This window comes from Vulpes lagopus, chromosome 20 (genome assembly GCF_018345385.1).
Source record: "Vulpes lagopus strain Blue_001 chromosome 20, ASM1834538v1, whole genome shotgun sequence".
In the NCBI taxonomy this organism is placed as follows: domain Eukaryota; kingdom Metazoa; phylum Chordata; class Mammalia; order Carnivora; family Canidae; genus Vulpes; species Vulpes lagopus.
Window position 1 is genome coordinate 31,619,869 of NC_054843.1, and position 15,019 is coordinate 31,634,887.

The 15,019-nt window shown below is 36.5% G+C and overlaps 1 protein-coding gene and 1 pseudogene across 1 annotated transcript in view; one reads left to right on the top strand and one right to left on the bottom strand.

The window, feature by feature from the left end:
* The window catches only part of ROBO1 (roundabout guidance receptor 1), a 1,146,492-nt gene that overhangs the window by 727,883 nt on the left and 403,590 nt on the right, over nt 1-15,019 (bottom strand). The gene's annotated exons all lie outside the window — the stretch shown is intronic.
* LOC121479210 lies at nt 269-9,534 on the top strand (annotated as a pseudogene).

A 15,019-nucleotide genomic window follows, 5' to 3' on the forward strand; every position in this document is an offset into this window, starting at 1 on the left:
TAAATGTTCATTTATTGTTCTATCAGTTTCTCGGTATGTTTGAAATTTGGTCATAAAATAAAAGTTGTGGTAAGTGCTATTCTAAGTATTTTAACAATGTATATTTGGGATTTGGGCCAGTTGGTCCCTTAGGATTTGTTTGATCCTGAAATCGTCCTTGATCGCCATCTTTCTACTTCTTGAGACCATTCCCCCTACTTCCTATTCTTAGTCATTTAAAGTCCCTGAGAGGCATTTCCTCACTGAAACAGAGGCTTAAGCAGTTGACATGCGACTCAATGAAGAATCTGACAGGTAAGCCCTGTCTTCTTTAATTTCACTTCTCTTCTCTCTTTGTGTTGTGTAGATGACTTTTGCTCTCAGGGGGCAACAATTCCTGACTGTCTCACTAGAGCGAAGTCTTTCACTTTGGCTGTTGGGTCTAATTACCCTGCGTGGTACCTCTGAATGGGAGGCAACTCAATGGTTTTCAAAACCTGTCCCTTCAGGCACACAAACTAGGAAGAGATAAAGACCCGCGCTGTTTTGCTTTCACTGGAGTTATCTAAACCATACCTTAGCCACTTCCTAATCGTGAGATGATAACTCGAGTGACCGCATTCCGACTGTGGTAAGGCTGTAGCTCTCTGGCTGTCTCCTTGCCCTGCTATGCATTCCAGGGCCATCAGCAATTTCCCTGAAGCAGTTCTTTAAAGTTTGGACAGTTTATAAGATGCTTCCACTTTTATTAAGGTTACTATTGTTTTTTTCACTATTGTCAAACATCTACAAATATTTTTCAGTGTTTCATTGTGCCTTGCGTACTTGTGCACTTTGTAGATACTTGATGACTTAATATGGCATTGGTTTGAAATATGGGAGATCCTACAACTAGCCAGAATACTAAATATTAAATGCTATCTAGTATTAAAAACTAGCCAGAATACTAAAATATTAACGAGAAGTTCAGATGGGAGGGGTTCATTTGTCAAGAATAATTTTTGAGAAATGTTTAATTCAAGTCAGTTTCATATTCCCCAAATCCTAGATAAATAGATGCACTGATATAAAGTTACTGAATTTACTTTCTTGTCTTTGATGTTAATGGCTATATGTTGGTTACTATTTATATTCATAGAGAAATGCAGTCATTTGATTTTTAAGTTAAAATCATACTACATTTCTACAACATAGGGCTGACGGTGGCTTAATGAAAGTGGCTTCTGATGATGACAAAACTATGGATCTATCTTTCTGACCAGAACTAAGGACTCTCTAAATGCTGTTTTCTCATAGTTTCAATCTCTTAGAGGTCTGAAACCTCAGTGGGATGAAGAGAAATATATTGGGACTGCTTTTGAATTCTGCTGTTATGATGATGTAGGAAATTATGTCTTAAACACGCAGGCTGGCTCTCAGTTTCATTTTATAAGTTTTATCAAAACCTAAAGCGCTTTTTTAAAGTGCTTTTTTCCCCCAAAAGTCCTATTTCTTTCTCTTATGTCTGAACACATATACTTTGAACAGTAGTCTACATAAATGCTTAGCATCTAAGTGAATATTTCTAGACTTTATTTTTTTCTGTGTGAGATCAAATCATTTCTCAGAAGTTTTACAATGTTATGTGAACATCAACTTTCCAAATGAAGCCTGACTCTTTAAATAAAATTTCCTAAATTAAAAAGGTTCCAATGTAAAGCTTTATTTCCTAAAAAGAGCTACACAAATATGTTCACCATTTTATTTATTTATTTATTTTATTTTATTTTATTTATTTTTTTTTGTTCACCATTTTAGATCACTGAGGCATATCATTTAAAAATTATCATTTTGCAAAATGAAACATATTCTAGAATCACATGCATATTTACTGTACTAATGATTATTCTGAATAATTATTGAGAAAGAAGAGCTGGGTTACACTTTATAGTTAGAGTTGAAACAGTTTTCTAATAGATACTTTGTGGCTATGATAATTATGAAATTTCAATTTTAGACAGTCAAAATACTCAATTTAATTTAATGTTTTCTTGGAATTCAGAATATGGTGATGAGTTAAAAAAAATTCCACAAAATAGTATGTAGTTTTTTTTAACATCAAAAGTATGTGTAGATACATATAGTTTTATAGATAAATAGATAGAGACAAACACACAGAAATCGGGAAAGGAGTATACTGCAAACTTTAACAATATTTATATTCAAGTATTGATAATACAGAAAAGTTGAATGGGTATTTTAATTCTTCCTTTGTGTTCAGTTTTATTTTCTAAATATTTCAATAAACACACATTAAACAATAAAAAGTGTGTTTGCCTTAAAAGACACTGAACACTTACACTGCTTGATATTAGGATTCTGTGGAAAACCCAAACTTCTCTAATATGTCAGCATGTTTGTTGGACTTAAAATATTTCTGGTGACAGTCAAGATCAAGTATTAGCTTGCATGCAGCAGAGCCTAAATTATCCTCTCAACAAACTGTACCAGATAATGATGACATAATAGCAAAAGAGTATCTTCTGGTCACCAAATTAATAAAGGATTTAACTTCTAAGTGACATTAGACATGTCAAATAATTTCAATATATTCAACTATAGACAATAAATGGCAACATAGTATTATTAGCAAAAACATTTTGGAACCCTTGTGGAGGAGACAAGGTAAGAGATTATCCTGCCAACAGGTGAACTTTGAGATATGCATAGATAATAACACAAACACCAGAAACATGTTTTATCATGCCCATAATGACAATAAATTGGGTTAAAATTAAAATGTATGCATTTAGGGGATCCCTGGGTGGCGCAGCGGTTTGGCACCTGCCTTTGGCCCAGGGCGCGATCCTGGAGACCCGGGATCGAATCCCACGTCGGGCTCCCGGTGCATGGAGCCTGCTTCTCCCTCTGCCTGTGTCTCTGCCTCTCTCTCTATCTCTCTGTGACTATCATAAATAAATTTTAAAAAAAATTTAAAAAAAATGTATGCATTTATTTCCACTTCTTACTTCTGAGGTAAAATTTTCCTTCTAAACATCCAGTTTCATTTTGTTTTGTTTTTTTGAGGTAGGCAGGGCAGATAAGAAACACAACTGTGTAGAAAGTGTCATAAGTATGCACAAAGTAATTTGGGGACGGAGGACTAGTAAAGTGATTGTTGGGATTTGGAGAAGGCATCCCTTTGGAGGTCATATTTGTGACGGATTTTGAATTATAAACAGTTTTGTATCTTTAATGGCAACAATACAGGCAGGCATTTGGCTGACACTATATGGTATGCTTGTCAGCAAACATTACCAGTGAGTCATATATTTTATGTATTTGAGGGGGAAGGGACAAATACTTTAGAAATTTCATGTGCGTATGGCAAAGCTAATGTTTGTATGTTTCCTCCCCTTCCCAAAGGGACAGAACTCAGGAAACTTATAATCAAAGTTCCAAGTTTCTGCTACAAAATAGACCTGGTTATAAATGAATAATAATTCAATTTAAGACCCCAAAGTTTCATTGGGAAAATAATATCAATTGGGTCTAAATATTAACATTCCACAGCTTTAATAACATCCAAACAACATACTATATAGCACAAAAGTTGGTGACCAACCTAACTAGATCTCTGTCTTGATTTCCTTTTTTCAGACTCTGATTCTACTTGAGAAAGGAACACTGAAAAATCTTTGAAGGGAAAGTAAAACATATGTGGTATTTTAGCATAAGAATTCACGAGTTACAGATTTGTTTCATCTATGCCTGAGGTCTAATAAAAGTGATAGAGTCACAAAGTGGTAAGAAGCCCATGAAGATAAGCTAGAAGTAAATGCTTGTTCATATTCATGAGGATATTGAGGCCCAGAGAGAATTTCAGTAACTTCTTTACCAGACATAGCATTAGCCAAATGTTCATCCAGGTTCAGCATTTCAGTAATAGTTGGAAACTTTAATACTTTACTTTCTATAATGGACAGTCAACTAGTAAGAAAATTAACAAGAAAATAGGAGACTTTGGGGCATCTGGGTGACTCAGTAGGTTAAGCATCTGCCTTCAGCTCAGGTCATGATCCCAGGGTCCTGGGATCCTGCCCCACATTAGGCTCCCTGCTCAGTGGGGAGTCTGCTTGTCCCTGTCCTGCTGCCCCTCCTCCTCCTTGTGCTCTCTTTGTCACTCTCTCAAATAAAAAAGAATTAATAAAAAGAAAATAGGAGACGTGAATATCACTACAAACCAACTGAAACTAATAGACACCTATAGAATACTCAACAGTAAAATTATATATGTTCTTCTCAAGTGTAAATGAAACTTTTTTTAGGATCAACCATATGCTAGGCATAAAACAAACCTCATTAATGTAGAAAAAGAATAATGATAAAATGAGGCATGTCTTCCAATCATAATGGAATAAAAGTAGAAAACACTAACAAAAAGAAACCTGGGAAATGCATAATTATGTGGAAATTATACAACACTTCTAAATTACCAGTGGGTCAAAGAAGAAATCACAGGAGAAATCAGAAAATACTTTGAGAGGAATAAAAATAAAGATACACATTATAATAAAACTTATGGAGTTTAGCTAAAGTAATTCTCAGAGGAAAATGAAATTTTATATCTATAGATGCTTATATTTATAAAGAATACATATTAAATATATATAAATACACAGATATAAACACATACACAGAGGCAGCAAGATCTCAAATTAATGATAACCCTTCTACCTAAGACAGAGGAAAAAGAAGAGCAAAGTAAACATAAAGCAAACAGAAGGAAATAAATAATTGATATTGAAGTGGAAATTACTGAACTAGAGAAGAGAAAAAAATAGAGAAAATCAATGAAACCAAAAGCTGATTCTTTGGAAATCAATTGATAGACCTTTAGCCACACAATTGATAGACCTTTAGCCAAACTGACCAAAAGGAGAGGTAGGGTGGGAGTAGGGAGGGAAGAAGAAAGAGAGAAGACTCCAATTACTAAAATCAGAAGTATAAGAGAAGACAGTGCTACCAAGCACTAAAAAAGTTAAAATTGTAGAATATATGCTTGTATATTAAGTAACTTCGATGAAATGGATGCAGGCCTAAGATGACACACTATTAAAACTGACTTAAGAAGAAACATAATTTTACTTGTAAAGAGACTAAATTAGAAAATTTAAAAAGCTCTCCAAAGGGTCCAAGCCCAGATGGCCTCCTTGGGAAATTCTAACAAACCTGTTTTTTTTATTTTATTTTATTTTATTTTATTTTATTTTATTTTATTTTATTTATTTATGATAGGCACACAGTGAGAGAGAGAGGCAGAGACACAGGCAGAGGGAGAAGCAGGCTCCATGCACCGGGAGCCCGACGTGGGACTCGATCCCGGGTCTCCAAGGACCGCGCCCTGGGCCAAAGGCAGGCGCCAAACCGCTGCGCCACCCAGGGATCCCTAACAAACCTGTTTTTTTAAAGGTTTTATTTATTTATTTATTCATGAGAGACACACAGAGAGAGGCAGAGACATAGATAGAGGGAGAGGCAGGCTCTCTGGGAGGAGCCAGATGTGCAACCATGATCACCTATATGGACAAAGAAAAAGTATTTGAAAAAATTCAGCACCTTTCCATGATATACATACATACATACATACATACGTACGTACAATAGGAATAGAAAAGAGTTTCCTCAAACTGATGAAGGACATCTACAAAAATTCCACATCATGATTACTGGTGAAAGGCTGAGTCCTTTCTGCCTAAGATTAGAAAAAAGATACACATCTGTTCCCTTCACTTCTGTTCAACACTGTGCTGGAGATTCCAGCCAGGACATCTAGGTAAGAAAAAGAAATCAAAGGCATCAGTATCAAAAAGGAAGATACAAAATTATCCTATTTGTAGTTGATATGATCTCTTATATGAAAATCCTGAGCAATTCACTAAAAGATTATTAGAACTAAGTCAGCTTAGTAAGGCTGCAGAGTACAAGAACAATATACAAAAATCAGTTCTGTTCCTATACAATTACAATAAGTAATCCAAAAATGAAATAATGAAAATTCCATTTACATCAAAAAATAAACTCAAATACATTTAACAAAAGGAGTGCAAAATTTATACTGGGGAAACTACAAAATATTGTTAAAAGAAATGAAAGAACATTTAAATAAGTGGAAAAACCATCTCATATCCATGGGTCTAAAGATCTAATACTGTTAAGATACCAATATTCTACAAAACAGAAGATCAGAGGAGAGGAGAGGAAAAAATAAAACACAATGATTATCAGAAAGGGAGACAAACCATAAAAGACTTAACTGGGAAAAAACCTGAGTGTTACTGGAGGGGAGATGGGGGGGGATGCGATAAGTGGGTGATGGACATTAAGGAGGGCTCCTGATGTAATGAGTACTGGGTATTACATAAGACTGATGAATCACTGACCTCTACCTCTGAAACCAACAATACATCGCATGTTAATTACTTGCATTAAAAAAAGAAAAAAGAAAAAAGAAATATACATGTCTACTGCACACATATGCGCACCCCTGTGCAAAATAGCAATACTCTCCAAATTGATCTACAGATTCAATGCAATCCCTATTAGAATCCCAGCTGGCTTCTTTGTAGAAACTGGCAAGCTAACTTAAAAATACACGTGGATTACAAGGAATTGAAGAGAAACAGAATAACTTTGTAAAGGAACAAAATTGGAAGCTTCGTATTTCCGAATTTTAAAACTTATGATGTGCAACTATAATCAGGACAGTATAGTAGTGAGTAATGGATAGGTGAGGCTAGGTAGGGAAAGAGGTAGGGGGTGAAGTGGCTATGGTCACCCAGGGGCCTATGTAACCAGGCTCACAGAAATCCCAGAGGTAGAGAAATAGACATGATACCTACAAGAGTACTTTGTTTGTTCTCAAGATAAATACGAGTCCACCATGTTTGTTCTAAATATAGACATGGGGGGGTTCCTGGGTGGCTCAGCGGTTTCGCGCCTGCCTTTGGCCCAGGGCGTGATCCTGGAGTTCTAGGATCGAGTCCCACGTCGGGCTCCCTGCATGGAGCCTGCTTCTCCCTCTGCCTGTCTCTCTGCCTCCCTCTCTCTCTCTCTCTCCTCTCTCTCTCTCATGAATAAATAAATCTTTAAAAAAATAAATAAATATAGACATGATATTGATAAGAAATTTACCAAGTTCCCTGGTCAGTTTCCTACAAAAAAAAGACCCACCATAAAAGCCCTTAATGACAACCTATTCGGAACTCTTATACTAGAGGGCTCTTTTTTCCTTTCTGTTCTCACCTTCACTTAATAAACTTTCACTTCACCTCCCCCTTTTTTCGGGAAGACTCTGTGAGATAAGAAGCCTGAAATCCTGCAACAGTAGTGACATAAGATAGATTGATAAATAGAATCAGGAGTTCAAAAATAAATCCATGTGTCTTTGGCCACCCAATTTTCAACAAGGGTACCAAGACTGTTCAACAGGGAAAGAAATTTTTTAAATAAATACTGCTGAGACTTTTCTATATTCAAATGCAAAAGAATTACATTAGACCCTTATCCTACAGTATATACAAAATTAAAAATAAATCAAAGACCTAAATATAAAAGCTAAAACTATACAACTTTTAGAAGAAACACAGTGGAGAAACTACATGACTTCAGATTTTACCATGGAGTCTTGGATATGACAAAGGTGTAAGCAACAAAAAATGATTATAATGGAAAATAAAGACAATAATAAGTGGTGGGGATACAGAAAAATTAGATTCTTCATACACTGTAGTGGGCAAACAAAATGGTATAGTCATCTTGAGCATCCTGGCAGTTCTCCAAAATTTAAACATCAAGGTTTGACTCAGCAACTCTTCTCCCAAGAAAAATGCCCACACGAAATCTTGTACACAAGTGTTCACTGCACCTTTATTCACAATTCCAACGAGGGAAACAACCCACGCTATCAACAGACATATGGTATATCCATGTAATGGAATATTAATTTGCCATAAAAAGGAACAAAATACAGGGGCATCTGGGTGGCTCAGTTGTTAGGCCACTGACTCTTGATTTTGGATCAGGTCATGATTTCCAGTTCCCTGCTCAGCAGAAAATATGCTGGAGATTGTCTCTCTCCCTCTCCTTACTCAACTCCCACCCTACCCCCAGCGCACATCATCATCCTTTCTCTCCAAAATAAATAATACTTAAAAAGAAAAAAAAAAGAACCAAGTACAGATACACATTACAATATGGATGAACCTTGAAACCTAAGAGAAAGAATGCTAAGAGAAATAAATTCTAAGAGAAAGAAAGATGCCACACACACACACACCCAAAACCTATATAAGACTGAATTTATATGAAATATCCAGAATAGGCAATTCTGTGGAGACGGGAAGTAGATCACTGATTATTCAGGGCTGTTGATATCAGAAAACAGATGCGCAATAACTAAAGGACACAGGAATTTTTTTTGAAGCGATGAAAATGTTCTAAATTGAACAAGGTACAGTTGTACATGAGTATTCTAAAAACCACTGAAAACTATACACTTCAGATGGGTGAAGTGCAAAGGCATGTGAATTTCATCTCAAAAAAACTCATAAAAATGCTGTTCCAGGCCTCTACCAGACAAATGTAAATTGCGGCTAAATAAAACAATTTTGCTTTGTAGTTTTATATTGCCTCTCGCATTTCAAATATATTACTTCAAGTGATCTCAGAGACAACAGGGAGAAGTAAAATCGAACGTAGATAAAGTAGTTTCAGGAGCCACCAATGGTCACTCACCTTTGCGGACTGGTTTACTTTCCAAGATCCACGGCGGCCCCCAGGAGGCACAGCCGGCGGGCGCGGGGCCTGAGGCCCAGGGCCCAGGGGTGCAGCAGCGCAGGCCTGGCCACGTCCGGCCCCACAGCTTGTGAGCCAAGGCCCGGGGCCCGGCCAAGGATGACCTCAAGACGCTGATGGCCACCTTCGAGGTCTGGTGATGGGGGAAACGCTGGGTGACTGTGGGCGCCACTTCCCTTCATATGGGTGTTCAAATGGGTGTCGGTGGTGGATCCCCAGGAGGAGGAGCGACGAAGGGGAGGTGGCAGGGCGGAGAGATCCCGAGGCCGGGGGCCTCCGGGCTGGGGTGCCAGTCACCGAGGGAGGTGGCCTTCTCATCCTCAGTGATGAGAACAGTAGCCAGACTTTCCTTCCATTCAGAAGGCTCCCGTGCAAAAGTGCACTGAACCCCACCCTGGGGACATGCCCTACCCAGCTGCCCTGTGTCACCTGCTGGACCACCGAAGAGGTCCTTTAGGGTTCTCAGCCCCCAAGGGTGGGCCAAGAGAGAGATCCTGGGGAGCATAACCGTAGGCAGCAGTGATGAACTCCCAATGCTGACCAAGTACTGCTGGAGGCTGAGGCCAGGAACCTTATCCCATCTTTGAACCAGTGTCAACTGTCCTGGAAGTAACCCGGGTTGACAGAGAGAACTCATCGCATCTGCCCAAATGTACCCAACCTCTGAGCTGGCCTGCCAGTCCTGATGCCCCAGTCATCACTTTGGCTTTTTACAAATAAAGGCCTTTTTGTAAAAAATAAACAAATAATAAAGTAAAATAAATAAAAATAAATAAAAGAGCAACTGTATAAATTAATATTCTTTTAAATGTCAAAATCTCATTTGAATTTAAATCGCCTATGTAGTGGATAGTAATTAAGCAGCCCATAGATTTCTGGCTATGCTTAAGCAAAATCCTTTTTGTTGTTGCTGGTTTTAATTTGTCTGTTTGATTCTGAGTAATGGTAAAGTGAAAGCCAAAAAGAGATTTTACTTTTACAAAATTGAGTTTTTGGTTCCTTTCGGTTCTTAATTATTTTAGGATAGTTCTTTCCATATAAGTTTTGGTGAGTATTCATTTCACTCCTGTTCAATTCAGCTGTTTGAATACCAGGTCTATTTTTATGACATCTTCACTTACTTTTCAATGAAAGACAAAGCTATGTAAAAGCTAACAAACGATCCAGTGATTATTTCTAATTAAAGGGATTTGATTTAAGAAAAAAAAAACTGGTGGGAAATTAAAAGGAGAGTATGGTGTGCCCTTTTCATGCATGTTTGTACTAGTTCCCATTGCTGGGAAAATGATTTAAAGTATAGTATGTGCAACCTGTTTTTCTGGTAATTACAAATGAAGACATATGTCTTTGCAACAAGAAGAAGCCAGCTACCATTTTAAGCATTCCTCTGCCCCTGCTGAGTTAATTCCAACACACAAAAATACCAATAAAGGTAATTGTGAACAGAGCATCCTCCTGCTAAATCTTCCTTTTGCTGAACTTCTTCCTTTTGAATTGCGAGACTGTTAAATAGAAATGGAAGTATCCCATTAAATTGTTAGGGTTACTTTCCTTTAATACTCAAATCATGCCAGAAAGTCATAGGGGGGAAAAAAAAACAGTGTCTAGACAAATTATATTTTCCTTTTCTGTTCTCTTGCCTTTACCATGCAATTCATCAACTAAAAAGATTTATGGATGCTTCCTGCTTATAAATTTGACAGATTAATTTCACATTTATACACATTTTAAATTCAAATACATGGAACATAACTATAACACATATTGAAGAGAACTGAAGCTATTTCTAAATTAGTCAATCTACTGATGGTGTACTATGTAGAAAGAGTTAAAAGGATCAATATTAACTTTTCAACTTGTCCCACTGAATAACGTTGACTCTTTAGTAATAAGTAGGCAGTTTGCTTTACTGATAAGCTATTTTCCTAAGTGTCTACTTAGTAAAAGTATGAGAAAAAAAAGTGTGAGACCAAAGCAAAAGTACACTGAAACAATTTAACTAACTGAATGTGTTATTTTATGGTTAGACTGTAGCATTCAGTATTCTCCAAACATTTAGCTAGTTGATATTAGATATGAAGTACTGTTCTGACTCCTTGAGATAAATTGTTAAGGATTTAGTGGGAAAGACAGACAAATTGCTAGGTTATGTGAGAAATGCTATAGTAGACACATGACTAAAGCAGTCAAAAGGAGGAAAAAAAATAATTCTGACTAGTTGAATCTGAAAGAATTAATTTCACAGAGAAGAATATGCAAGCATACATATCACACATCAATGCACACATGCACACAAAATAATCCCAGTATGAGAAACCATACTTGGAGTAGTCATGGGATCGCTTACTCTGTTATGAAGCAATGGGAAGGGCAATATGGTTGTTATCTGATGATCTTTTACCTGCTTAAATCCTCTATTCCCCAAGTGTGTGGACACAGAAGTGCTAGGGTAAAGGCAGGGGTTTCTTTTATACCCAGTTAAAAAAATCCTGATTTATTCAGTCAATAGGAGGTTCTTAGAAGTTTTAGGGAGAGGGCAATGGTGGCAGTGTGGGGGATGTACCAGAAGTTAGGTCCCAAAGAAATAAAAAATAACTTTTTGTCATAGTCTAGGAAAAGCACTACAATACATACCACTGCTGCTGCCACAACCTCTACTTTCTACTGTCACTACTATGACTATAACCACCACTGCTACCACCCCCACCACTATTGGATAGAATTTATTGAGTACTAACCATATACCAAGGACTCCTTTACACTTTCAACATGTACAGTCAGACTTGATCCTCACCACAGTTTATATGGCAAAAAGAATCATAGGGAACAGTCAGAACTTCGTATTTTCCCCACTCATTACTGCACTCTGTGCTGCAGCTTAATCTCATCCAGATATGCAGGCTCTTGCCTTCTTCATCGTTATCTCAATCAACTCCTGATCTTTTCTTCTCGGTTCTCTTCCAAAGGCCTGATTTAACATCTGTACTGTTCTCATACCAGTATCCTTGATCACTTTGCATCTCTATCATTCCACAGGAGCTGCTTAGTAGAAATCCAGCATTAGATCAGTGCTATATCCCACATCTCTGCTTTACAATTATAGAGCTGAGGACTCTGGATTGTATCACTTAAATATGTTGACTGGCACAATAACAGTTCAGGGTTTCCAATCATAGCAGTGCTTTCAGCACCACTGACCACCCTTTATAGATTCTTCATCAGCTCCACCTCTTGCTATGGCTTACTGTGGCTATTTTGACACATTTGCCACAACTCACAAGTCATCTGTTCCAACAGGTAATGGTCACCATTTCAACAGAATGAATTTTTGAGTCACTGGTATCTAGATCTTAGTGGAAAGTGTGTGAAGGAATGGAATCACCATTTTCAAAAGTGTATTTTATTTTCAAAAACACTACCCACAAATAGGATTTCCATAAATACCACCTGTCAGGGTTCCAGTTCTATACTTAAGTCTAAGAACTCAGAAAATCCATTTCCCATTCATACAACATCCACAGTATTTAAATTTGTATTTAATGGAGAGAAGACATTTCAGAAGAAATGCTCACAAAATTAATCTTTTGACCTCAGATTTAAACCACTGTTAGACATAATTCAGTAATAGAGTAGATCTTCATACAAAGACCTAACATCTTTTAGAAATACATCAGATGCTTTTATGAAAGTGCAGACATCCCCCTCTTGGTATTCACCTTATTATTTTTAGCATAGGCTTTTCAACCTCCTTGAGGTTTAGTCCTTCTTAAGAATATAAGACTCATAAAAAAAAAAAAAGCTGACAGGAGAGTAGTCACCTAAAGTAAATCTATTTTTCATTGTAGATCTCTAGGAGGCTCATGATTCAGTATCACGCAACTTTTTAACCTCTCATGTCACTGCTTCTACTCTGTCATTTATGTCCTTGTATTTACTGATATCTGAATTTGCCACTATTTTTCTAATTGTGACATTTCAGACCAGTCAGTATACTGGTCTGTAGGTTTGTCTTTCCATTTGTCAAGGAAAGCAATGACCAGAAGAGAGTTTCAGGGCATTCAGGGTAGGTTCATCACACTAACCAGAATATGAGAAATTCTTAGAAAACTAGAGCTAATAGAATTTTTCAAGACCCCCTCTAGCTGCAACCTGGCTTCAGGCCATATTTTTTTTTTCTGGATTAATACAAAATGCCCTCTTCCTAGGTACTTTCAAATTTGGCCAAAAGGAACTGACTCTTTTTCTTATGTATTCACATGAGCTGAGCAATCAGGAAGACATAATATGATGGTGGATCTGTTAAACTTTTGGGTTCATTAATTTTTCCCTTTTATACTTGCTTCTGAAGAAATTTGTCTCCATGATCAATATAGGATCAAACATTAAATAGAAGGAATGAGGAATTGTACCTTAAAAGTTTAAGAAAATTAAAAAAATAAATAAAAATTTAAGAAAATTCTTTAACCTAAAGAATAACTTTCAAACACATGTTCTATTTTTTTTTTTCTTTTCTTGTCTCTAGCAGGTAGTGAAAGTACATACCTAAATGATGTTACTTTGGGTTTAAAAAGGTTTGACAATAACCTTTCAGAACCCACCAGTTTGTAAATCAAGAGGCTTCTATAAATACTTACAGGGCAAACAAGTCATATACAGGACATATACTCAATGAGCAACTGCAATATATGTTTCATGGCAGAGAGTTAATGGAAATGCCTCAGGTATTAAGCTAAAAAGTGCATCATTATGTCAATTAAAAACATTAATTGTGGTAATTACAAGGAGATCATAGTTTATACAGAATTTAGTTATAATTTATACAATTATCCTCAGTTATACAGAAAAAATAATGAAGCTGTTTATCTAAAGTATTTACCTAACTGAAAATTGCAACTACTGAGAGGCTACATTTACACAGTCAAAATACCAATTTGAACGAGACTTGCCATAAGCCTGCTTGTAAGGTAAGGAATTCCCCGAGGACAAGGTGGTTTGGAGAGAATACAAGACTTCTTAAAACACAACATATTGCCAAATCAGATTCCTTAATTTTTACTTTGTTTGAAATGAGTCTCATTTAAGTGTAATTGCTAACATCTAGCATTAACCTCCTCTGGCTGGGGAGCCAGAAGGCATTTCTGTACATATAAAATATGAGAGATGGTTCCTGATTTTCTGAAACTGAATAAGTGGATTCAGTTCAATTTACAGACTATCGCAAGCAAAACTAAAACAAAAAATGAAGAGGAGGAGATAGCATTCTACATACAAACTTTTTTGGTTTCTTCTTTGCGTTCACAGAGCAAATCTAAATAAGATTAGAGTTTGTTTGCTGGTGTGTTTTTGTGGTTTCAAATATTGGTTTTGAGCAGTCTCTAGAACAGATTTCCTTTGTGTGATCTTGGTCAAATTGGCTATTCTCTTTGACTCAGTTCATCTGTAAAATGTGATTGTGAAAATAATACCATCCATATGGACATTATGAAGTTGAGTTTTTTAATACTGTAAAACACTAAGAATAGTGTTTGGCACAAACCAAGCACTACGTAAGTGCCCACTATTATTATTGGTACAAGAAAATGAAGTACAATTCAAGAGTAAGTATTAGCCATCAGGGGTCCAAACGAATAAGTAAAGGTCAGAGAAAAGATTCTACTTGACTACAGTCTCTCTCTACTTAGCATCTAGTTTCAGAAGACTAATATCCCAAAGGGGTCATAATTGGTATCCTAGAAACATCTGAAGCCAGTTGTGCTTTGTGATTGGGAAAGCTCCCCATAATTTTCCAGTTCTCCAGATAATACTTTCTCTTCCTGTAAATCTGTCCTGGGATTTCAACACATACATTGGAATCCAAGGTGTGTCTGGGTGTGCTTTAGTTATACTTTCCCATGACAGACGCCTCACTATGTATTTAAGAGTACTTACATATTTGAGACTTAGATTCCACTTCAAGAAAGGAGACAAACTTCAGAAATGTAGGAATTTAAATAAAATATCTTCTTTTCTCCAACTTGGCCTATAATTTTTAGGATGGAATAATGGTCTTCCTACATTTGGAAAGGCACAAGTTACTATGTAATATTACAACCACTCACACATTTTGCCATTATAAGTCAGTAATGTATTGCACTAACATTATTTTGCTGCTTTCAATAATTTTTTGGCCATGTAAATTGAAAAATACTAAAAAAAAAAAAATACT